This window comes from Gopherus flavomarginatus, chromosome 4 (assembly GCF_025201925.1).
Source record: "Gopherus flavomarginatus isolate rGopFla2 chromosome 4, rGopFla2.mat.asm, whole genome shotgun sequence".
Classification (NCBI taxonomy): Eukaryota; Metazoa; Chordata; order Testudines; family Testudinidae; genus Gopherus; species Gopherus flavomarginatus.
The window spans coordinates 160750518-160777234 of NC_066620.1; positions in this window are offsets into that span (position 1 = coordinate 160750518).

Here is a 26717-nt window from a genome sequence, read left to right on the forward strand (position 1 = left end):
CGCTTATATCGATTCCATAACTCCACCAACCCGAACGGAGTTGTGGAATCAACAGGGGGAGCCGCGGACATCGATCCCGCGCCGTGAGGACGGTAATTCGATCTTAGATATTTCGACTTCAGCTACGTTATTCACGTAGCTGAAGTTGCGTATCTAAGATCGATTTTCCCCCGTAGTATAGACCAGCCCTCAGAAATCTACAAGAAAGGAAATGTACAATATGAAACAAACAGTTTGGAGCAGGAGGGGGAATTTCCTGTTTATGAATAAAGTCAAAGGATTGTTCTGGTATATCTTGGGGGTGCAAGAAAACACAGGGGAGGCAAGAGGACAGTTTGTCTGTCTCATGAAAGGTGGGTGACAGCCAAATCTGACTGTAAAGCACTGCAAGGCTTTTGGGTGAGCAATACTTCCTTAGACATGAGAGTAGCCTGTTAATTAAGTCTAAGCTCTAGAATGCATGTTATGATTTTATTTTATATGTAATGTTTTTTCCAATTTTCTTCTTGCTACTACTTGAAGCTCTGTGCTTTGTTAAATAAACATACTGGATTTCACAATAAACATATCTAAATGCTGTGTCTGAAGCAGATTGGTGATCTAAGGTGGAACTGGTAAGCTGGGTGCACAGTTGCTTTGGAAACAATGAATCTGAATAGTGCGAGCGTCCACTGGACATGGGGCTGGACACTCCAGGGAGACGCTTGAAGGGCTCAAAGCTACCAATCGCTAACCTATAGACCAGGGGTGACTAACCTGTGGCTCCGGAGCCACATGCGACTCTTCGGAAGTTAATATGTGGCTCCTTGTTTAGGCACTGACTCCAAGGCTGGAGCTGCAGGCGCCAACTTTCCAATGTGCTGAGGGGTGCTCACTGCTCAACCCCTGGCTCTGCCACAGACCCTGCCCCAACTCCACCCCTTCCCGCCCCCTCCCCTGAGCCTGCCGTGCGCTCGTTCCTCCCCCCTCCTCCCCCCAGAGCCTTTTGCACACCATGAAACAGCTGATGGGGATGGAAGGGGGGGTGCTTATTGGTGGGGCTGCTGGTGAGTGGGAGGCACTGGGAGAAGGGGGAAGCTGATGGGGGGCTGCTGACGTATTACTATATTGGTAAATTTTGTCTCCTTCTCAGGCTCAGGTTGGCCACGCCTGCTATAGAGAGATTGGACAGTCTGCAAGGCCTAGCGGACAGTGTCTGTGTTGCCTCTGGCTGGTGAAATTGGGGAGTTGACCACCCCCATCCTGGCAGGCACAGACAAGGCTTCCTCCTGCTAAGGGCAGGTGATTGAAAGGTGCCACACAATCTTGGATACAGCCAGGAAACATTGCACATATGGATGGAGGAGATGGGATTGGATGGATGGGAGCAAACTAGCAATGCACTGTTTCCTTCCCTCCTGATATCCTGCCTTGTAGAATATGTTAATAATAATAACCACAGCCCTACTGTTCCAAAAAAATCTGTGCAAGGGGTGTTCAGTACTAAACAAAAAAATCTGAAACCTCAAGTCCAAGTGCACAAAATGATCTACATTAACTAATCTTTACAACGCCTCTGTGAGGTAGCTCAATTTTATCATCACTATTTTACAGATGGGGAAACAGATGCAGAGAGATTAAATAACTTGCCTGAGAACCTACAGCGGCAGATTCAGAATTAGAATTCTGAGTTCCTGGCTTCCATAGTCCTAAATTCAGTTCACTAGATTACGCTGCTTCTATTGAAAATGCTCAGACAAGTAGCTCTTGATGCATCAAAGGAAACACTAACTCCTGAATTATCAACAAATTGCACAGTGGTTTAGTTGCACAATTTCCATTATTTGTGTGTGCCTCACACTTTTTGGTAACTACTGTATATTTATAATAAAACCCAGTTATAGCCTGAGGCATATTACAGGCTTTTTAAAAAAAAAATTAGAAATAAAGAAACCTAGTTATGATACAGGCTCTTGTCAGTTTGAGAGCAGCAAACACGTTTCTTCAAAAAAACTTTTGCTTCAGTTGGGTTACAAAGACTACATTTAGTCCTAAACCACAGTAACTCTCCTCTCTTTCTATTTCTTTGTTCAATTTAGAAGTGGGAGAAAGGGATAGTTCCTCTGGACGCAATTTTCAAATGTAAACGCCTTAATGAGATCACTGAATTCCACATTTGGCTACTCAAATTGGCATTTGAACACCTGGAATAGGCAATTATGCATTTAAATGCTGAATTAAGTAAAAGGAGGAAGATTTGGATGCATCCATATTTTAAAATGAGGCCTCCAGTATCCAAGATTACATAGAACCATTGCCAATGATTAGTGACAGATTATCATCATTTTTGTGCATTCTAGACATCCAGTTGAGGCTAAAGAAGGTCTGTCATTCCTACTTAAATGGAGTATGTAAAACATGTCAGGCGAAACGTGGGAAGACTGTATTTTTGCTTTAAAAATAGGCTGAAGGTTTTTTTTAACAATATTCTCCCCACCCTTGTTTGTTACTTGATGCAGTAGCACAAAGTAGTTTGTCCGAGAGCCAAAACTGGAGACATGCTGAATATGTGAATACCAAGGAAGTGGTTTCCTTAGCAATAACAGGCTTGTGAAAGTCAAAACTTCCTTTTTTCCTCATGTGACCTTTTTCAAAGCAATTCAGATAAGGGACAATAGAACTGAATTCCAAGCACCCACAGCATGAATTGCTAAACAATGATTCTCCCAAGTAGCCAAATTACTTCATCTTTTTCTTAAGGAGAAATTGCGTTTTATTTGCAGATTTCCAGTTACTTTGTTTGCAAGTGTAATTTTCTTCTGAAATCAAAAAAGCCTAAAGCATACAAATAAATGTGCAAGAAGCTACCAAGCAACTCTCTTGCTGCAAAGCACCAAATACAAAACTTTTGTTAAACACAAAATTCAAAATCTTTCCTGTTGAGAAGCAAGATCATATAGAACCTCTACCAACCAGTATTAGTGGCTGAACCTCCACGAGTTTAATATCTATTATCAATAGCATTTTATCCAGAAGTGAATAAGCTTTGTGCAGGGACCTAAGTGGGCGATGGACTCCACCTCACCCCACCCTCAGGCTGCAGCTGCTGTTCCAACCTGGAATATTTGTTACAGACCATCCGCATCACTAAGCAAAGAGAGAGGGGATCTCAGCCCAGGGAATACTAATTATAGCTACAAGCATTTACATAGTGCCTCCTGTCCAAGGATCCCCAAGGCACGAATAATGGATTAAGTTTGAATTCCCTGTTGAGGTAGGGAAGTATTATTATCTTCATTTCATGGAAAGGGAAACGAAGTCGTTACTTGTCCAAAGGTCATAAAGGAAGTCCTGCTAGAACTGGAAATAGAACCCACATGTCCTGACTGTAGCAAAACTCATGCAAGAGAAAGAGAGAGAGAGATGCTTGGCTATCACAAATATAAATGTAAGCGGGAGAATGGTCCTGCTATTGTGGGGAACTTTCCTGGCTTCTGCACTACCCCGGTGAAGTGGGCTGGGAAAAGGATCTGAGTCCTCACTCCCACTTCCTTTACCCAGAGGCCTCCCTGCCCTTGAGGACTCCCCTTCCACTCTCCTGTCTGGCAGAGTCTCGCAACCCCAACAAGGCTGGGCCCAGGATTCCTGGGGGGCTCAACCCCCAACCCTGCTGTGGTCACCTGGGACAGGGGCTAGGGTGTCCCCACTCCGGGGTACTCTCTTTGCACTGCGCACCTCCCTGACCCACTGATCACATCATACAATTTAAAGCAAATACAAGTTATTTAATTAACAATTAATTTTAAAAAAGAATAAGGAAAAATGGAAAAGGTTAAAGGAAAACACATCACCCTGCTCTGTGGCAGAGAACATTGCAAACAGTCTCTCTGGAATGTCAGGGTACTTCACAGTCTGTTCCTTGTAGGTCCCAGGCCTCTTTCTCAGGCCCTGGCTGTGCTGCAGGGATGCTGTGGGTTGGACACTTGCTCTGGCGATGGCCACACACTCTCAGGCTCTGGGTGGCAGGACTCTTCTCCCCAGTGCTATCCAGGGTTATGATCCCCCTCCAAGTCTGGCCTGCAGAGCCTCTTGGCTGAGGCGTCTCCCTGTGTTGGGCCCACTGCCCAGGGTCCCCCTCGCTCTCCCCAGCTGCTCACTGCACCCAGCTCTGGACTGCTCCAGCCCCAGCTCCACACTGCCTCAGCACAGCTGCTGCTGCTGCTGCTCTGCCTTCAGCTCCCTGGGCTGCTTCTCTGGCCTCTCTGGCTCCAGTTCCTACAGCTCTGCTCCCAGGGCAGGTCTGCTCTGCAGGCTGCTTCTGTGACTCTCTCTCACCTGCTTCCTGGGCTGCTTGTCTGGCCCCTCTGGCTCCAGTTGCTACTGCTCTGCTCCCAGGACAGGGCTGCTCTGCAGGCTGCTTCTGTGACTCTGCTCTGAGCTCTCACCTGCTTCCTGGGCTGCTTGTCTGGTCCCTCTGGCTCTGGTTGCTGCAGCTCTCCTCCCAGGGCAGGTCTGCTCTCTCTGGGCTGTGCTCTAGGTTTTTGGGCTGCAGCTCTGCTCCCAGCAGCTTAGCTTGGGCCCCTACTCTCTCCTTAGCTCGGCCCCACTCCATCTGACTCAGACAATTCCAGCTCACACAGAGGACGGGACCCCCCTGGCCTCCTGACTCCTTGATTAGCCTGCCCACTCTGTCAATCAGGCTGATCTGGAGCATTAGCCTCTCCACATTGTTCCTGGAGACTGTCAGTCTCAGGCTCCTGATTTCCCACCGACCCCTCCCTTTTTAGTGCTGGGAGCTAGCAACCAAACACTCCCACTGAATGTTAGTAAGGGGGCAACAGTCCCCTTACATTAAGAGGGTTCTTTAATTTGGCTGTTGGATGCAGAATGGACTCTGTAATTCTCCCTGGTTCTTTAGTTCCCAGGCTAACTAAAGACAGCCTATCCTGCCTAAGATCTCCCTATGAAATCGCCTGCAATTTGCAGTCATGGAAGGGATTGCTGAATACACTAAAATGACCTTCATCTTGCATTTTTGCCAAAGGGCTCCCCACGCCCTTCCAGGCTTTAGAAACCCTGCCAAATGTGGGTGGAATTTCTCAGGGACAAGTCTATAAAATATGGGTCAGCAGAGGCAAATATTTGAGTTTGAAGCCTGTCCCAGTGTATAGGATGGAAGAGTGAGCAGGGGACAATCCACCTGAAGATTTCTGTGTGGAACTGGGGGGAGAAGGAGATAGAGATCCATGCTTCAGCCACACAATGCCCAGTACAAGGATGGACAATGGGGAAGTAGGCAAGCCAACTGCTCCATAAGGATCTGATTCATAGTTACATGATGGAGTCTTTGTACCAGTTACACCAGCACAGAGAAGCCATAGGGTGGATATAAGGCTCTCCAGGTGAATACTACTGCACTGGGGACCTTTCTGTTAAGCACATAACCTGGGTGATCCAAGCCTGCCACATGAGCACTCAATGCAGAGGGCTTTCTGGGGCAGGCAAAGAGCATGAGGAGGCAGCACAAGTTAGAATTATAGAAATCAGAAATGTAGGGCTGGAAGGGGTCTAAGAAGGTGATCCACTTTATCCCCTTGCAGTGAGGCAGGACCAAGGGCTGCCCTCAGAATTTCCCTAACCTGATTAGTGCCAAACTGGCCCCCAGACACACAAAATACAAAGGCACAAGATGCATCCTCTGGGTCCTTGCATTATCCCTACTAGTGGTACAGGGAGTTACTGGGTTCAGTATAGGGTAACTGCATGAAATGGTATGGACTGTAATATATAGGTGGTCAGACTAGATTCTCTAATGGTCCCTCTGGCCTTAGAAACTATGAATCTATGAATTCCCCACCAAAATGTTTAGAAAGTGGAAGCAAGCAAGCTAGTCACTCTTGTTAAGATGGGAGGGCAAGATGTGGTGGGCCACCTGAATTGCCACCCATCATAGTTCAAATCTAAGGAAAGCGATTGGGGGGGCTGTGTAAGATAATGAGGTGAGGCCTCTGTGGGGGCCTTTGTTGTGGGGATATCCCATTATTTTCTCTGCATGCCGATAGAGTTAATGGCAGGGTTGTGGGAAGATGGGTATTGGTGAGGAAAGGGGTTGATGAACAAGTTTGCAAAGAAACTAGAACTTCAGTCCAACTTCAAAAGCCTTGTGTGAACCTGGACTGTGGCTTGTGGTGGAAAATGGACACTGAAACCTGGTTCAAGTGGGCTCTATGTTCCTGATAAAAAATTTTCACAGCCCTGCCCAGGTCACTTCTGTGAACTCCTATGAAAATGTCACCAGCACTTTTATATATTTCTTCCAAAGACTGCTGGATTAGCAGCACAGCACTGTTCTCCTGCTTGTTATTGACTGCATCCAGAACAACAGTTCTTCAGTGAACACGGAGTGCTGCAAGACCTGGGACGTATTCTTCCTAGACAAGTGTAGTAGGTATGAGGTTTTTGTACATGAATTTCAGTGTGTTTTTTCTACCATTTGAAATGCCATAACTGATCTGTGAATAAAAACACAAGTTAATTAAAGCATATCACCAACAAAACTCTGAAAGAGATTTGAGGACTTCACTGTAATGTTACTTATTTATTATTGAGGAGCAGGTCACGGCTCCATAGTTAAAATCACACAGAGTTTTTAATGTGTATATGAAATATATATACCAAGGGTCCTTTGAAGTGAGAGCAGTGCAGCATGTGATTGGAAAGGCCAATGATTAGAGGCGGATGAATGAGAGGGGTTGAATCACCCATTCTAGCTGGGTGTGGAGCCAAGAGTTCAAAAAATACATAGGCTTCCAATGGCTGGTGAGATGAAGGCAGCTGGGAGACTAAGGAAGGTAGCTAACTGGTATCTCTGGGGCACTTCTGTCTTATTGCTGTTGATTACCTTTGAGGGACAAAAGAGGAGCACTTTCTGTGCTTGGAGCTTGCCACTGAGTTTGGTAGGACGCTGGGCTGGTTGCTGCATTGGCTGTGTTTTGGAATCTAGGTTGGGTTGCTGACTGTCTGGGCTAAGGTGTTCTGAAGTTAGGCATATTAGCACCTGCTTTCTAGCAGGAGGTCCTTGGAAGTGAGAGCAGTGCAGCTTGTGATTGGATAGGACAGTGATTAGAGGTGGCTGAGTGAGAGGGGTTGAGTCACCCATTCCAGCTGTGTGTGGATCCTAGTTTTCAAAAAGCACGCTGGCTGCCTGTGACTGGTGAGACAATGGCAGCTGGGAAACTAAGGCATTAGCTAGCTGTGTTCGCCAGCAGAAGGCAGGGAGGTAGGGTTGTTTGTCATTTTCTGTTTCCTATCTTGCAGGTACTCCACAAGGAAAAACAGCATGTCACTAACACCGCTGCTAGCTTTTCCTCAACCTGCACCTGTGGTGGCCTCCATCAGACCGGCATCCTGACCCTTGAGCAGAGGCAATACATAACTGTGGCTAGTGCACTGGCTCTGCCACCACCTCCTGACTCACCTCAGCGGGCAGTCTGCAAAGCAGGCAGCAGGAAGCACTGGGACTCCAGCAGCAAGAAGGAGAAGCAACCCCATGAAGCAGAGGCAGAGGGGAGAGGGAGGAGGCTCAGCCAGCTGCTCCCAGGGAGAGCTGCAGCCTCCTTGCTCTTGGGAATCCTGGCAAGAGGCATCCTGAGAAATCGGGGTGGGGGGAGGAAGCACATGACCCCATGTGTCTCCCCATGCATCGTATCTGCCCTGGAGGCTTCCATACAGGCTCTGGTCTTGCTGGGAATGCAGGCTGCATGTCAGTGCCAATGAAAGCCATGCAGCGGAACCACCCCCTATGAGAGGTGTCTGTTAGAGGAGTCCCTTAGGAAGCAGGTAAGAGAGGTGCAAGAGGAGGTGGCTTGCCTGTGTAGTGTGAGGACTTCACTAACAGGACACACATGGAGACATCTGGGATGGAGGCTGCTGGCTGACTATAGATCACTACAGCAGCACCAGAGGAGGAACTGGCTGCTGGCCACCTCAGGGAGTAGATAGCACTTTACCCAAACACCCAGGTCCCCCATTCATTAAAGTGAAGAACCATTCTTCTGTACTGGAAACAGAAGGTGATAAGCAGACCCCACTGGCTGAGGAGAAAGATCTACTCTCCCCCAAGGCTTGAAAGCTCATGGCCACCACACCCAAGAGGGAGATATAGTGAGCTGATGGTGAGGACTACCTTTTGAGGGAAACGGGGGCATCCATCTCCCAACCTGACATGATATCTTGGGAGGTGAGCTGCCTGCCTGGAGCCTGCATCTGAGACATTATGGAAAGATTGCTGAGGCTCATCCTTCCCTCTGATCACTACCCTATGCTACTCATTCACATGGGCACTAAGGGTCAGACCTGGAAGTATCATGAGCAGATCAGCAGTGACTACAAGGCTCTGGGATCAAGGGTGGAGGAGTTGCGGATACAAGTTTTGCTCTTTCCATCCTTCAAGGACATGCACTCCTGAAGATGAATTCATGGCTGAATAGATGGAGTCAATATGAGGGCTTTGGCTTCCTCAACCAAAGGATGCTGTTCCATGAAGAAGGTGTTCTGGAAGGAGATGGAGTAACTGACTTGCCAACCTAGTGAGGAGAGTTTTAAACTACGTTCAAAGAGGGCAAGTAACAAAAACCACAGGAAAAAGTACACCTCTACCCCGATATAACGCAACCCAATATAACACGAATTCGGATATAACGCGGTAAAGCAGCACTCTGGGGGGCAGGGCTGCGCACTCCGGCAGATCAAAGCAAGTTCAATATAACATGGTTTCACCTATAACGCGGTAAGATTTTTTGGCTCCTGAGGACAGCGTTATATCTGGGTAGAGGTGTATACAAAAAGACAGCTTTAACAGAGGGTTAGATTTGGGAAGGGTGGACATGGAAAATTACAATAGGGTCATAGGAGCAACTAGGGGGAAATCAGTGGGGGAATCTAATCAATATCTTACATATCTATACACAAAGGCAAGTAGGACTGTGAATAAATAGGAAGAACTGACAGTATTAGTACATAAGCTAAATTGTGACTTAATTGGCATCACAGAGATTTGATGGGATAAATCTCATTATTGGAATATTGGTATGGGGGGTTGTCATAAACAGATAGCTAAGGGCGACAAATCAAGGAGCTGTGCACTAGCTTCGCCCCATTGTTCTCAGCCACCCCAGGACGGACTGAACGGGCATACCACTCCATTGATACAGGTAATGCTCACCCAATCAGAACCCCACCCTACCGGGTGTCTCCTCATGCCCAAGCTGCTATAGAACGGGAGATCCAGAACATGCTACAGATGGGTATAATCCGCTCATCTACCAGTGCATGGGCATCTCCAGTGGTTCTGGTACCCAAACCAGATGGGGAAATATGCTTTTGCGTGGACTACCGTAAGCTAAATGCTGTAACTCGTCCGGACAACTATCCAATGCCACGTACCGATGAGCTATTGAAGAAGTTGGGACGTGCCCAGTTCATCTCTACAATAGACTTAACCAAGGGGTACTGGCAAGTACCGCTAGATGAACCTGCCAAGGAGAGGTCAGCATTCGTCACCCATGCGGGGGTGTATGAATTCAATGTCCTTCCTTTCGGCCTTCGAAATGCACCCGCCACCTTCCAGAGGCTGGTAGATGGTCTACTAGCTGGACTGGGAGAATTTGCAGTTGCCTACCTCGATGATGTGGCCATTTTTTCAGACTCCTCGCCCGAACACCTACTACACCTGGAAAAGGTCTTTGAGCGCATCAGGCAGGCAGGACTAACTGTTAAGGCCAAAAAGTGTCAAATAGGCCAAAACAGAGTGACTTACCTGGGGCACCAGGTGGGTCGAGGAACCATAAACCCCCTACAGGCCAAGGTGGATGCTATCCAAAAGTGGCCTGTCCCACGGTCCAAGAAGCAGGTCCAATCCTTCTTAGGCTTGGCCGGATACTACAGGCGATTTGTACCACACTACAGCCAAATCGCTGCCCCATTGACCGACCTAACCAAAAAGACCCAGCCAAATGCCGTTAAGTGGACTGATGAGTGTCAAAAGGCCTTTACCCAACTTAAGGCAACGCTCATGTCTGACCCTGTGCTCAGGGCCCCGGATTTTGACAAACCATTCCTAGTAACCACGGATGCATCTGAGCGTGGTATAGGAGCAGTGCTCATGCAGGAAGCAACAGATCACAACTTCCATCCTGTCGTGTTTCTCAGCAAGAAACTGTCTGAAAGGAAAAGTCACTGGTCAGTCAGTGAAAAGGAATGCTATGCCATTGTGTACGCCCTGGAAAAGCTACGCCCATATGTTTGGGGACGGCGGTTCCAACTACAAACTGACCATGCTGCACTAAAGTGGCTTCATACTGCCAAGGGGAACAACAAGAAACTTCTTCGTTGGAGTTTAGCTCTCCAAGATTTTGATTTTGAAATTCAGCACATCACAGGAGCTTCTAACAAAGTAGCTGATGCACTCTCCCGTGAGAGTTTTCCAGAATTCAGTAGTTAAAAAGTGTTCTTAAAATGTAGAAGTCTGTTAGTTATATACTTAGGGGTATATGTAACGGTGCATGTGTTGTATTAATCAGTTTATTTTCAAGTTCTAGAAGGAAATCGCCGCCAGTGAGCTTCCCCACTGTCTGCAATTTGGGGGGCGTGTCATAAACAGATAGCTAAGGGTTAATGTCTCTTTCACCTGAAGCACCTGACCAGAGGACCAATCAGGAAACCGGATTTTTTCAACTCTGGGTGGAGGGAAGTTTGTGTCTGAGTCTTTTGTCTGTCTGCCTGCTTTCTCTGAGCTTTGGAGAAGTAGTTCTGCTTTCTAATCTTCTGTTTCTAAGTGTAAGGACAAAGAGATCAGATAGTAAGTTATATGGTTTCTTTTCTTTGGTATTTGCATGAATATAAGTGCTGGAGTGCTTTGATTTGTATTCTTTTTGAATAAGGCTGTTTATTCAATATTCTTTTAAGCAATCGACCCTGTATTTTATCACCTTAATACAGAGAGACCATTTGCATGTATTTTTCCTTTCTTTTTTATATAAAGCTTTCTTTTAAGACCTGTTGAAGTTTTCTTTACTGGGAAATTTCAGGGAAATTGAGTCTGTACTCACCAGGGAATTGGTGGGAGGAAGAAATCAGGGGAGATCTGTGTGTTGGATTTGCTAGCCTGATTTTGCATTCCCTCTGGGGGAATAGGAAAGTGCTTTTGGTTTCCAGGACTGGGAACGGAGAGGGGGAGTCACTCTGTTTGGATTCACAGAGCTTGTGTCTGTGTATCTCTCCAGGAGCACCTGGAGGGGGGAAGGGAAAAAGGATTATTTCCCTTGGTTGTGAGACTCAAGGGATTTGGGTCTTGGGGTCCCCAGGGAAGGTTTTTCAGGGGGACCAGAGTGCCCCAAAACACTCTAATTTTTTGGGTGGTGGCAGCAGGTACCAGGTCCAAGCTGGTAACTAAGCTTGGAGGTTTTCATGCTAACCCCCATATTTTGGACGCTAAGGTCCAAATCTGGGACTAAGGTTATGACAGGGGTAACTTGTTCAGAAATGACAGGCAGGGTAAAAAGGAGAAGGCATTTCATTATACATCAAAAATATATATACTTGTTCTGAGGTCCAGAAGCAGGTGGGAGACAGACTAGTTTAGACTATGAGATAAAAAATAAAAAGATAAAAGGGGTAATGTCCTGGGAGGAGACTACAATAGACCACCAAATCAGGAAGAAGATGTGGATGGGGCATTTTCAGAACAATTTTTAGAAATATCCAAAACACAAGACCTGGTAGTAAAGAGAGATTTCAACTATTGAGACATCTGTTGGAAAAGTAATATGGCAAAAAACACAATCTCCAGTAAGGTCTTGCAAAGTATTGGGGACACCTTTTTGTTCCAGAAAGTGGAAGAAGTAACTGGTGGATGGCCATTTTAGACTTAATTCTGACTAACAGGGAGAAGAATTGGTTGCAAATCTGAAGATGGAAGGCAATTTGGGTGAAAGTGATCATGAAATGATAGATTTAATGATTCTAATGAAAGGAAGGAGTGAGAGCAGCAGAATGAGGACAATGGACTTTGAAAAAGTAGACTTTAGCAAACTCAGAGGACTGGTAAGTAAGATCTTATGGGAAGAAAGTCTAAGGGATAATGCAGTTCAGGAGTAATGGCAGTTTCTCAAGGAGACAATATTAAAGGCACAACTGCAAATTATCCTAATGTGAAGAAAAGATAGGAAGAATAGAAAGAGGCCAATATGGCTCCATCTGGAGCTCTTTAATAAGCTGAAAATCAAAAAGGAATCCTACAAAAAGTGTAAATGTGGAAGAATTAGTAGTAGAATTGAGCAGGTGTCCTTCGCTCTATTATTTGATAGGCTAGATAATATGTTCAGGATATAAGGGCATTTCCACTGTTGTCCAGATGTGTTTTTGTGTGTTTGGGTTTTTTTTATTTTCTCTTTGTTCTTACATAGTTCAGTTTTACAAATGCTCCCATAGGCCATAGTCAGTGAGGCAAGATACAGAGAAAATGTATTCAGAATATTTTGAAAAATGACAAATAGTATCCTTTATAGGTAATTTGGCTTAAAACACCATAAAAACGTTTGTCATGTTCATTATCTGATTTAAGTGGAACATATTTCAGCAAGGCTGGTTTCTTCAGAATGCTGGTTGATATGATTTAATTAATAAACTAGATTTCAAGTTCTATGCCTGTTATAAAATGATCAGTAGTAAAGTCATTTTGACAGAGCTGCTTTTTGCATATTATCCTTCCATTGAAAGATCCACCAATGAATCCAGTATTTGTCTCAGATACTAAGGATATCAGTGACCTAATATAAACTGCATTGCCTGGCAGTCAGAGCCTGTCATTTTAAGTTACTTTCACAGCAACCCATTCATATCCTTACTAAATAAATATAGATATTGTACTATTGAGCTGGTTGCAGGGCCAATCGGGTTGTGGTGGGGGGAGCCAGGAGGACCATTTGGCCTGAATCTCCAGCTCAAAGGGGGCCTCAAATTTAGACACTTGTTAATTTTTTGGCATTTGATACGTTTCACAACTTGTTTTTATGCGCATCCCTATCAGACCAAAATGTGACACACTGTCTCATCTTAGAGCTGCAAATTTAAGCAAATAAGAGATGTGATTTGGTAAAAGACATAATTTTTTGTTAACTATATAGATTTTGTCATATTAAAGAGTTAAAATGTTCATAAATATTAATAAAAACATATCGGTTCTGATGGCACAAGATTAGACCATGATGAACGTGTCCTCTCAGATCAGCTGATTAAACAAACCACTACTAGTGGCTGGTGCTGGATCATGTGCATGTTGAAAGACAGAGAATTGTTACATTTTAGTGGCTTTATAGTTTTATGTCTAGTTGACTAAGGAATTATTTATGTGTGAGAATTCCTCATTATTATCTTCATATGGTAGCTAGGAGAGGTGACTGGTTGAGCCCTAGGTTAGTAGCTTGGCCATCATCATATGCTTTCGTAGGCTATAGGCCCAGATTCAAGGCAAAAATTTGTGAGGACAATCTTGTACAGTGAGTTTCATGAGGACACACATTTGAAAGTTTTGGACATTATCCTTCTGTCTGTATCCGTGTCTGTGTTTACTATATATATATGTCATCCCTTTGTCTTCAGCTCAGCCTGAGTGCTTGAGTTTTGATTCAGAGATAAGGATAATAGACTGTCTGACTGTTTCATGTTGTGTTCTTAATTAGTATTCCTTCATTTTAAGTCTTTTCAGCATTTGTGTACATGTTTACAGCAGAAGATTTCAAGTGTAGATAAGCTACTTATTTACAGCAGAATATTTCAAGTGTGGATAGGCTACATATTGACCAGATAGATCACTATGAAGAGGAGATTTGAAAGTGGTGCAAGCAAGAGATGGCAAAAACAACTGAGTGAAGCAGCAGCTAAGAGCTCAAAGCCAATAACATTTCTCAAATCACTGGAAAACACACCTAACCCAACAAACAATGCTACAGATAATGAAAACTCCGCAACTGCAACAGGTGATATTTCAATGCCAATACATGAACATGAGGACAGTAGTCATGAAGGAGCTGTGCCAACTGTAACAGATGCAGCAGAAGATCCTGTGTATGATCAAGAAACTCAAGAGCAACAGTAAGATGTCTTAAGCAGCAAGAGCAGTTCATGAGTACTACAAGTTCGACTGTGACCGACATTGGAATTATTGACAAGAGCAATGCTGCCCAAATGCAATCTTTTCTTCAAATTACACCTCTACCAAGATATAATGTGACCCGATATAACACAAATTCTGATATAACGCAGGAAAGCAGTGCTCCGGGGGGGCGGAGCTGCGCACTCCGGCAGATCAAAGCAATTTCGATATAACGTGGTTTCACCTATAACGTGGTAAGATTTTTTAGCTCCCGAGGACATATAGCAAGATGGAGGTGTAGTTGTTTTGAAATTCCAAGTAACATTCCATGAGATGCTGATAATCATGCTTTCCCTACTTGTCTGCTGACAAAAAAATCTTCCAAATAGTGAGACCGGCACAAGAGACTAGTTATGCTGGAGTATGGAAAAACAATCTCTGTACTATGCACTCTGCTTCATTTTGAACAAAAGTGCTGCAAATGCATCAGTTCTCTCTGATCAATCAGGATGGAGCATCAACAGAGGTTGGAGGAAGTTGAAAGACCAAATACCATCACATGAGAGTTCAACGTCACACAAAAAAAAACTATGTTGCATGGAAATCAGCCAGTAGGGCAGTGTCAAGGTTTCTTTCCCCACTCTGAACTTATGGGTACAAATGTGGGGACCTGCATGGACACTTCTAAGCCTAATTACTAGCTTAGATCTGGTATAGACTGCCACCACCCAGAATTCCAGTGTCTGGGGCACTCTCTGTCCCCCAAAGCTTCGTCCCCTCCCTGGGTTGCCTTGAGGGACTTCACCAATTCCCTGGTGAACACAGATCCAAACTCCTTGAATCTTAAAAACAAGGGGAAATTAACTATCCTCCCTTCTTTGCCCCCACCAATCCCTGGTGAGTCCAGATCCAATCCCCTTGGATCTTAAAACAAGGAAAAATCAATCAGGTTCTAAAAAAGAAAGCTTTTAATTAAAGAAAGAAAAGGTAAAAAGTATCTCTGTAAAATCAGGATGGAAAATGCTTTACAGGGTAGTCAGATTCCTATAGACCAGAGGGGACCCCCCTAGCCTTAGGTTCAAACTTACAGCAAACAGAGGTAAAATCCTTCCAGCAAAAAGAAACATTTACAAGTTGAGAAAACAAACATAAGACTAACATGCCTTGCCTGGCTAATTACTTACAAGTTTGAAACATGAGAGACTGATTCAGAAAGATTTGGAGAGCCTGGATTGATGTCCCGTCCCTCTCAGTCCCGAGAGCGAACAACAACAACACAAAGAGCACAAACAAAAGACTTCCCTCCACCAAGATTTGAAAGTATCTTGTCCCCCCTTGGTCCTCTGGTCAGGTGTCAGCCAGGTTTACTGAGCTTCTTAACCCTTTACAGGGAAAAGAGACATTAACCCTTAACTATCTGTTTATGACAGGCAGCATCAGCTGAAAGTTCAGTTAAGAATTTACTCTTGACTGAACTCTCTACAGAAACTAATAACTGGGAAAAAAAACGTTCTTGAGCGCATCCTGAATGTCATCCTTTTTCTTTCTAAGCGGGATTGGCTTTCTTTGGTTCCAGTCAACGTATTGGTGATTGTGCAAATGGAAACTTTTAGGCATAGTTGAGCTCCTTAGCAAATAAGACCCACTTTTATAAGAGCATGTTAAACATGTTCGAGAATCAGAAGAGAGTCAAAAGCACATGCAAGTCCATTATCTCTCCACACGCATAGAACAAAACAAGTTTATTGAGCTATGTGGGTCATTCGTACAAACAACAATTCGCAATGAGATTTTAAATGCCAAATATTTTTCAATCATTGTTGATGCCACTCCAGATTGTTCTCATAAGGAACAGACTACTATAGTCATTTGTTATGTTAAGATTGTAGACAGCTAAACATTTTATTTTGTTTGATAATTTCACAAGAAAAACTGGAAAAGAAATTGCTGCTAGAGTACTAGCAATTCTAGAAGGTTTTAAGTTAGATTTTTCAAGTCTGCATTGGTCAAGCCTATGACAATGGATCTAATATGGCTGGGAAGTACAAAGGTGTACAAGCAGTTCTGTCTGAGCACAATTCAAACTGTATTTTCTCCAGCTGTGGAAACCACATACTAAACCTTGTAGGTGTGGACTGTGCTCAGTCATGCAAGGAGGCAATTACTTACTTTGGAACTGTTCAGCAAATGTAAAATCTCTTCAGTAGCAGTCCACAAAGGTTGGAAATTCTGAAGCAATATGGTTGTTAGGGTTGGCTGGCACATGCAGCCCAGCTTTTGCCAACTCCAGTTCATGTTTTCTCTGTTTTTCCTTCTCTTCATTCTCTTTTTGTTGTTTTTCCATTTCTTTTTGTTGTTTTTCCATTTCTCGGTGGTGGGCCAACTCTTCTTCTTCTTGTTTCCTTCGGTGGGCGAACTCTTCTTCCTCTAGTTTTCTTTTGTGTGCTGCCTGTTTGATTTGTTCTTCTCTTTCTTTCATCTCCATCTCTTTTTGTTTTATTTCCAGTTCCTGTTTGTGTTTTTCCATCTCTCGCCGGTGTTCAGCTTCTTTGATTTGTTCTTCGGCCTCAATTTTTGCCTTAGAAGTCATGGTTCCTGTTTTCTTGTGTTGGGGTGCCCTCCGGTGTTTATCTTCTGAACTGCAGGTTCTATTGCCTCCTGAAGTCTGCCTAGCAACAGTGCCTTTAGCTAATCTTCAATGTTAAGTAAACCTGAAAAACCACTTTATTTGCATGCATATAGTGCTGGAACTTGCCTCCTAATGGGAGGGCTATTGCATGACAAAAGACCCTTAACAGTCTGGTAATGGCTTCTTGCTTAACATGCAAGCCACAAACTGCCAGAGAGAGCAGAAAAAAAAATTCTCTCTGGTTCCCTTTTAAAACCAACTGTTTCTCTCTGCTAAAAAGCCCTTAGCAGAGAAGAGAAAAATATAATATTCCTACTGGCTTCTGGATTCTGTCTATATCCCACCTGCTGCCACTCATGTCATAACCTTAGTCCCAGATTTGGACCTTAGCGTCCAAAATATGGGGGTTAGCATGAAAAACCTCCAAGCTTAGTTACCAGCTTGGACCTGGTACCTGCTGCCACCACCCAAAAAATTAGAGTGTTTTGGGGCACTCTGGTCCCCCTGAAAAACCTTCCCTGGGACCCCAAGACCCAAATCCCTTGAGTCTCACAACCAAGGGAAATAATCCTTTTTCCCTTCCCCCCTCCAGGTGCTCCTGAAGAGATACACAGACACAAGCTCTGTGATACTACACAGAGGGACTCCCCCTCTCTGTTCTCAATCCTGGAAACAAAAAGTACTTTCCTATTCCCCCAGAGGGAATGCAAAATCAGGCTAGCAAATCCAACACACACAGATCTCCCCCCCTGATTTCTTCCTCCCACCAATTCCCTGGTGAGTACAGACTCAATTTCCCTGAAGTAAAGAAAAACTCCAACAGGTCTTAAAAGAAAGCTTTATATAAAAAGAAAGAAAAATACATACAAATGGTCTCTCTGTATTAAGATGATACAATACAGGGTCAATTGCTTAAAAGAATATTGAATAAACAGCCTTATTCAAAAGAATACAAATCAAAGCACTCCAGCACTTATATTCATGCAAATACCAAAGAAAAGAAACCATATAACTTACTATCTGATCTCTTTGTCCTTACACTTAGAAACAGAAGACAAGAAAGTAGAAACTACTTCTCCAAAGCTCAGAGAAAGCAGGCAGACAGACAAAAGACTCAGACACAAACTTCCCTCCACCCAGAGTTGAAAAAATCCGGTTTTCTGATTGGTCCTCTGGTCAGGTGCTTCAGGTGAAAGAGACATTAACCCTTAGCTATCTGTTTATGACACTGTATGGGATGTCCAAAAATAGATGGTCTGCAGGGATTGATCGTGTTCAACCAGTTGCGCAGCATTTGAATTCAGTGAGAAAGGCTTTAAATGAGCTTGAATCTCTCAATCTCACATCACAGGCTCAAAGTGAACTTCAGTCTATTCAGAAGCACATGTCCAAATTCAAATGCATTCTGATGTCATCTTTGAGGATGATGCTACTTACAATGATCCATCAAACGAATCTGTTAATTGAAGAACACAATGCAACACTTGATATTGAGAGGGATAACACTGAAAGTCTTATCAATGACATTCAACAGATTCATGAACAATGGGATGTGATCCTATCTGAGTTCAAATTAGTAGCACAGAATATTGGCATTTCATCCGAGATCTCCACCAATCGCAACTTATCTACTGAATCCAATGCCGAGCAGCACTATAGAGTCAATGTCTTCCTTGTTATCACTGACTCTATTCAATCAGGTCTTACACGTCGATTTGAGTCATCGCGACTAATTTGTACCCTTTTGGGGTTTCTTTGGCCATTCAACAGACTGAGTAATGAAGATCTACTTTCTGCAGCTGAACAATTTCAGCAACAGTACAACAAAGAAATCTCAAAAGATCTCAGTGACGAGGTCATATTCCTCAGAACTTTAAATTGGATTGCAAGCCAAAGGAATTGCTTCAAGAAATACTCAAACTTGGACTCTTTGGGGTGTTTCCTAATATCACAATTGCATTGTGTATTTTTGTCAGTTTGCCTGCATCAGTGGCTTCAGGTGAATGCACCTTCAATGTGTTGAAGCAGGTAAAGAACTATCACCGTTCAACTATGGGACAAGAGCGTTTGAATGGGCTCGCTATGCTTAATATCAACTGTGACATTGCACGAAAGCTAGATTTTTCCTCAGTAACTAGTGCATTTGCACAGAAAAAGGCTAGAAAAGCACTTGTTAAAAAAAAAATTCAAATTACCGGTATGTCTCACTCTTTTTTTGGTGCCTTATTTTGTTTTCATGTGTCATCATTTTTATTATGGCTAAGGGCCTCAGTAGCTGGACGTGGCCCAGGCCTCTCTGGACCTCTGAGAGGGCCTGGCTGGTTGAAGAATCTTCATTTTCTTTCAGATCTGTCCCTGAAGTGGTGTTTCTAGGCTTACCTGCAAGAGCACTGCTTTCATGCAGTAGCAAAAGCTGCCATTTGAGCATGGTGTAGGACTATTCGGCCGAGGACTACAAATGGCTTCAGCTCAGTGCATTTTTTGAAATCTTCCTAAATTATGATGAAAATATTGACTAATCAAACAGATTGTTCTGGAACTGGAAATGCTGACTGGAGGAGTCTAATTCCTGCTCCAGCTCATGTCCATGGCAAAACTGCCAATGACTACAATAAGAGCGAGATAATGGCTTGAGTGGACTCTCCTTTGAGAGGACCAAATTCTTACATGGAAGAGTAGTCAGCTGCCGTTAGTGTCCCTCCCCTAAGCCTCAGCACCCACACAGTGTAGAAAAGATATGCTTGTGTATCTCCACACCCTCCAATATTTGGTAAATGGGTACACTTCAAATTGATTAAGTAACCAAAGCATCTCCTAGGCAGGCCAGGAGGAACATGCTCTGGAACATTTGTAATTATTAACGGGAAAATATGCAATGCCCTGTGATCTATTTAAAGCATGTTTTTAAATGTAGACAGCTGGAGGATACTAGAGAGTCATTCCCTCTGCTACTGTACCAAGTATCAGACCTGAAATACCAGTTCTGCAGCTACAGCTGGAGGATAGGTATCTCAAATATCTCACTTCAGTACTCCTCACCTTGTTTGGGTTTTTTACTATTGTTTCTTCTTACTTTGCTTAGACTCCAGTGTAATGTTGTCAGATCAGGTGCCAGCTTATGCCAAGGTCCCTGTGTCTCAACTGAACACTGATAAATACATAGGGGAGCCAGACTGATTCCAGTTGTGTGTTAGTATTGTTAAAATAGGTATTAGCATTATATGACTATGTTTAGTGCTTATACTTTATTAAATACTTGTGAGCTGTTGCATGCATTAATCTCACTTATAGCAGTTGTATTCCATGTTATAAGGTAATATTTAAGCATTTATATTATAAGCCTCTGTGACATTGTAAATCACCAGACAGGAGAGAGACATTAACTAGTGTGCAGTGCTGGTTTCCAGAAGACAGTGTTACGTCCTGTCCAACAGGGAAGGCCCATTAACAACCGATGCACTATTATGGAACATTTAAAGAGAACAAAAGACTTTGCTGCTCTCCTGTTCCGCCCCACTCATGAAGATGAGTCATGCAAATGGATTCTTCCCATTAGCTAAGTTTGCAGCTCAAAACATATGGGGGAAGAGAATAAAAACCCCTAAGAAAAAGGAATTGGATCTCCATGCTGCTTGGACTCTGGGGCACAAGGTTTTTTAGGCATAAGCAAGAGAACCATTGTGCTTAGTCTGGGTTAGCCCTTTCAAAAGCTTCTATTAACATTTGAAATTTAAGATTGCAACTCATCTGTGTACCTGTTTATCTGCATTAACCTTGTAAATAACTCATTTCCTTTTCCTAGTTAATAAATCTGTATGTAGTATATTATAGGATTGGCTTACAAGAGTTGTTTTTGGTGTGAGATATAAGGTGCAATAGACCTGGGTAAGCGACTAGTCCATTGGGATTGGGAATGACCTGTATATTGCTGTGATTCTTGGTGTAAAGGGCCAATTTTCACGAAGGTTGGCTCACCTGGGTGGTGAGACAGATCAGAGTATCCAAGGGATCTATGTGTGACTCCAAGGTTAGACTGTTATACTGTCTGAGGAGTTTACACTTAACTTAAATTTCATCAACCAAGTATTCAGAACTCACAACCAATTTGATATTAGTGCCCTGTTTCTAACAGTCAGCCCTATGGCTGATAGTCATGCTCTTAAGTTGCTGCAGGACAGTATGACATCCAGACAAATAAATAATAATTAATATCTAACTCTCATATAGCACTTTTCATCAGTAGCTCTCAAAGCACTTTACAAAGGAAGTCAGTATTCTATAGATGGGGAAACTGAGGCAAAGAGTGGTGAAGTGACTTGCCCAAGGTCTCCCAGCAGGCCTGTAGCAGAACCAGTAATAGAGCCCTAGTTTTCTGAGTTCCAGTCCAGTGCCATATTCACTGGGCAACACTTCTCCTTCATTTCCATTCCTGAAACACTTTTCCTTTCCCTCTTTTCAAGCCCGTCCCTCACCTCCTCTATCCTGGATAACTTCTGCTGTCTCCCTTTGTTGTGCAGCTCCTTCTAACTTGCAGAGATTTGTCCCTGAAAAGATGTGTGCAGGTCATGAGTTTCAGTAAGGATTTATACTTTTTGTAACAATATAGATCATGCCTTTGACTGTAAGTATAAGGCCTATATTCCATGTGTAATATTAGAGAAGGGGTGGGCAAACTTTTTGGCCCAAGGGCCACATCAGGGAATAGAAATTGTATGGTGGGCCATGAATGCTCACAAAATTGGGGTGGCAGTGTGGGAGGGGGTGTGGGCCCTGGGGTGGGGCTGAGGATGAGAGGTTTGGGGTGCAGGAGGGTGCTCTGGGCTCTGATCAAGGGGTTTGGAGAGAGGGTGGGGGATCAGAGGTGTGGCAGGGAGCAGGGGCATGGGGAGAGGCTCAGGGGGTGCAGGCTCTGAGTGGTGCTTACCTCAAGCAGCTCCCAGAAGCAGTGGCATGTCCCTTCTCCGGCTCCTATGTGGAGGCGCAGCCAGGCAGCTCTGCACACTGCCCCATCCGCAGGCAACACCCCTGCAGCTCCCATTGGAGTGTGTAGGAGCCGGACTGTGGCCATGCCGGGGCTCCTGGGAGCTGCATGGTGTGGCCCAGACCCTGCGCCCCGGCTGGAGCGCCAGAGTGGGGCCAAGCTGCATGGTGCGGCCCCGACCCAACATCCTGGCTGCAGCAGGACCAAGCTGTGTGGTCCAGCCCCCCACCCAGCACCCCGGCCAGAGTGGCGGAGCAGGGCCAAGCTGTGTGGTGCGGCCCCGACCCAGCACCCTGGCCAGAGTACCAGAGTGGAACCAAGTCGTGTGCTGTGGCCCTGACCCAGTGCTCTGGCCTGAGCACCGGAGCAGGGCCGAATCGCCTGGTGAGGCCCTCGAACCTGCACCCCAGTTGGAGCAGGGCCAAACCGCGTGGTGCGGCTCATGAGCTGGCTTAAAACGACTCATGGGCCAGATCAGGCCCACAGGCTGCAGTTTGCCCACGCCTGTATGAGAGGCAAGGCTGGTCATACCACCTATTACTAAGGTTGCCCAAAACTTCACACTATAAACCTTGTTTTCTGTTGTTTATAACTTTTTGCCAAACTTTATCTGTTTGGGGTTGAATTTTTTCATGCTGGGTGTCAGTCTCAGGCTAAATTGTAAAATTTCACCCATCCTCTGAATCAGGGGCTTGAAATGGGGTAGAGGTGATACCCTTTTTGTCAGAGGTGTGCCTTTTGACATCCTGTGAAAATCTGCCTGAATTTGGCCAAAATTATATTTGGAAAAATCTCTGTTTGCACATGCTCAGTAGACTTTAAGATTTCAGCAGCTAAAATCTCTGATTCCATTCTCATTGAGCATGCTTAAGCCTCTCACAGCTCCTAGCACTGACTATAAAGCACACGTGACATCCCCATGGAGCAAGTTTATGCTTCCTCTACTCACAGGTCCTAATGCTGACCAGACTGTGCATGTGCCTTCCCCCAGAGAGACTGGGCACACTCCCTCTCTTCACAGCTGCTCTGGGCCAGCGTAGGGCCAGGCACAGGAACTGAGAGCATGGAGCCTGTCTCTGCTGTGTTCTCACTGACTCCCCAAACCCAGCTCATACCCAGGCACAGGGCTGTCCTTAGCCAGAGGCAGAATAGGCAGCCGCCTAGGGCACCACTAGGTCTGGAGGCACTGCTCTGCTGGGAGCCCGGACAGATGGGAAGCAGTGGAGCATGTAAGAGCAGGGTCCTAGAGAGAGCCGAATGAAGCACAGTCTGAGGGAGGGGATTGGCTGCTGTGGTCTCTGGGAAGGGGTGGGGAAAGGAACTCATCTGTAGGGTGACCAGATGTCCCGATTTTATAGGGACTGTCCCGATTTTTGAGTTTTTTTCTTATATAGGCTCCTATTCCCCCTACCCCCGTCCCGATTTTTCACATTTGCTGTCTGGTCACCCTAGGTGGGGGTAATTGGTACCTATATGAGACAAAGCCCCAAATATCAGGACTGGCCCTATAAAATCAGGATATCTGGATCTGGTCACCCTAGCTAGGGAGCGCGTCTCTCCCCCGGGCTGGCAGCGATCCATCTCATCCGGGGGGGAGCTGCACAGGGCAGGATGAGCTGCTGTGGCTCCACGGGTGCCCCATCTCTGAGATCAGATGCTGTGCTAACTTCACCATGGTCTGTTGGGCTGGCAGTGGTGCCCATTGGCATGTGATCAGACCTGAGGGTTTGCTGCTGCTGTTGCCACTCTGCACCCAAAGAGGTGGATTTTGGGGTCCTGCAGTTTTCCACCTATCTCCTCCTCTACTGCAGCTGTTGGACCAGCAGGCTGGGGGGTGAGCCAAGCATGAAAGCAGTACTGTGTTGCCATTTAGATTGTCATTTAACAAATTTGTTCCCCAAAAATGCTTGCTAACAATCCTGAATTCAATTTCAATATTTTTTTTTTAAAAAAATCAATATCTTAGCCAAAAACAGAAAATTACATTGTTGACAATTATGTGTGACAACTTATTTGTGTTTGGTATGGGCAAGGGAGTGGGCCAGAGAAACAAAAAATGACTGACTTTCCTATAGCCCTGTTACTGCTAACTAGAGCCCTCTAACAACAGTAATATGCTCATCTCCGTACTAATGTATAGAGCAGGGATCAGCACCCTACGGCACATGTGCCAAAGGTGGCACACGAGGTGATTTTTTATGGTATGCAGCAGCAGGCTGAGCGGCTCAGCCCGCCACTGCTCTGGGGTTCTGGCTGCTGCCCCATTGCCACCCGGGGTCCCAGCCACCGGCCCCACTCAGCAGCCACTGCTGTCCTGGGGACCCCCAAGGAACCCCAGGCTGGCAGTGGGCTGAGCAGGCTGGCGGCTGATAGCGGGTTGAGTGGCTCAGCCACGGTATCGGCCTGGGGTTCCATTCACTCAGCTGGTATATGGGCTGAGCAGGACTAAATTCAATGAAATAGGAAAACAAGAGCAACTAATGACAAAGTGCAAGAACCTAGAGCAGTGGTGCCCAACCTTTTTCGTCTGGCGGGCGCCAGATGAAGGACCGTGGGGGTGGACGAGCATCCGCCAAAATGCCGCCAAAATTCAGTGGCATTTCAGCGGCGACGCCTCTGGATGACGCTGCTTGTTGGCAGCAAGTGACATCATCCAGAGGCGTTGCTGCCGAAATGCCGCCAAATTTTGGTGGCATTTCGGTGGATGCTCGTCCACCGGCCTGTATGCGGGTGCACTGAGATGCCCCAGTGGGCGCCATGGCACCCACAGGCACTGCGTTGGGGACCCCTGACCTAGAGAGCCTCCTGAAGCATGGCGATCGTTTTGATTTAAATGGACTTGAACTGTATGAGGAACTGAGTACACTGTCATCAATGGTGCCACATGCAAAATAGATGACGGACATTGTACGGTTTACTCATACCAGCAAACTTGTTGACATATATCCTAATGTGTACATTGCCACTCATATTCTACTGACAATTCCTGTAACAGCAGCATCAGGAAAACAGTTTCTCAAAACTAAAGCTCATTAAAAACTATCTCCGCTCTACAAGGAGTCAGGAACACTTGATTGGTCTTGCTATTCTTGCAATCAAACAAGACATCACTTTGTCTTTGTCATACAATGACATTATTACTGATTTTGCAGCCAAACAAGCCAGAAAGATTGCTTTTAATTAAAAACAAATCCTTGTTTCAATACCTCTTCATATAAATTTCCAATAAAATGTTGACAAATTAAAAAAATTATATTATTTGCATCATTCTGTCAAATCAGAATTTTTCTATAGTGCTACCTCTTTAGTGCTAGTCCATCAGCATTACAGTGTGCTTAATTAAGTTAAACTGGTTTTAATAACATGCATGTGGCAAGTTTTTCAATAGTGTAAGCTTATGTTTGTGTTGCTAAGAGCAAGACAGGCACAGGGGCACCAGCCTAATAATTCCGCCTAGGGCACCATAAATCCTAAGGACGGCCCTGCCCAGGCAGAATGGAGGAAGAAGTTGTCTGTTTTGAATGTTGAAGGAACAAAAGCCAGACCAGGAAGAGGGAATGGAGTAAATTGAGACAAGGAATCTGGTGAAACAGGGACTTTGAGGGTGTGGAGAGAAGCTGCAACTGGGAATTGGGGTTGAGGGTATTGGGAGACTGGGACTCTTTGGGAAAGGAGATGGACTGGGAAGTGGGGTGGGAACTGGAAGCCGGGGGAAGGGAAGTCTGGGACTGGTAGGGCAAGGAACTGGAACAGGCAGCCAAGAGAGACTGAGAGGAAGTGAGAGTAATGAGGCGGGTTGGGGGAGACTGGAAGCCAGTTGAGTAGGGGAGGAATGACTGAGATTGGACAAGGAGCTTGGGGAGACTAGGCCTAACTGGACAAAGAGATTGGGACTAGGAACCAGCATGGGGGTGGAGACAAAGGAAGGGAGACAAAGCTGACATTGAACTGGAAGATGGAGGGAGACCTGGGACTGGCTGAACAAAGTGCTAGGACAAGGACCAAAGAAGGAGAGAGACTGGAATAAGGAGCTGGGGAGGAGATTGGGGCAATATTGAGATTGGATGAGAAGCCTGAGACCTGGAACCAGGAGAGAATGGGGAGAGACAGATCAGACAAGGATTCAGGAAGGCGGGGACTATGACTATGACTAGCTGGGAAAGGAAACTGGGGATAAGAAGTGAATGGGGACTGAGACTCAGACAACAAACCCAGAGTGGGAGAGTAACAGTGATTGAGCAAAGAGAATGAGATTGGAAGTGGAAGTGGAGACTGATACTGGATAGTCAAGAAATCAGGGTGTAGAAGAGACAACATTGGGATAGAAACAGCTTGGGTGGGATGGAGCAGGAAGAGTCACACTTCGGAAGGACAAGCAGAAAAGTCTATGCCTACTATAGCGCACTCCCAGAATGAAACTCAAGATTCCTCAGTCTCGCTATTCCTCTGTTGTCTGTCAGCAAATATCCATGAAACCCACGGTAAAATGAGTGTCTCATTCCCCTTTTGGCACTGGTCTACAATCCACATGGAGGATGACAACTGACTACTTCTAACAATTACTCCATCAGCTCAAGTGGCAGAGGTCTGTGCAGTGGATCTAGAGTTTCCAACTCTACTGATAAACCAGGTGGGTGTCAATATGATACCACGTGATGGAATTCCTGGGGGGGGGGTGTTTCCTTTTTTAAAAACTTAGGAAATTACATGCAACGTACAGTAAAAGAGCATTATTAAGGTAGCAGTCACACACTCAAATGTTAGGAAATGCCCGAATTAAGGTTGCAATTCAGTCTCCTCATACATATGCATTATGAGAGTCAGTAAGGAAATTTATGCCAAAATTTTTCCCCCTCAGAAAATGCTGATTTGTTAAAACAGAAATGTTTCACTGAAAGGCCAGTTTTGATGCACTTCCACCAGAACACCAGCAGATTTCTGAAGGAACCCTGTCTGACTGGTGTCCTGCCAGCTTC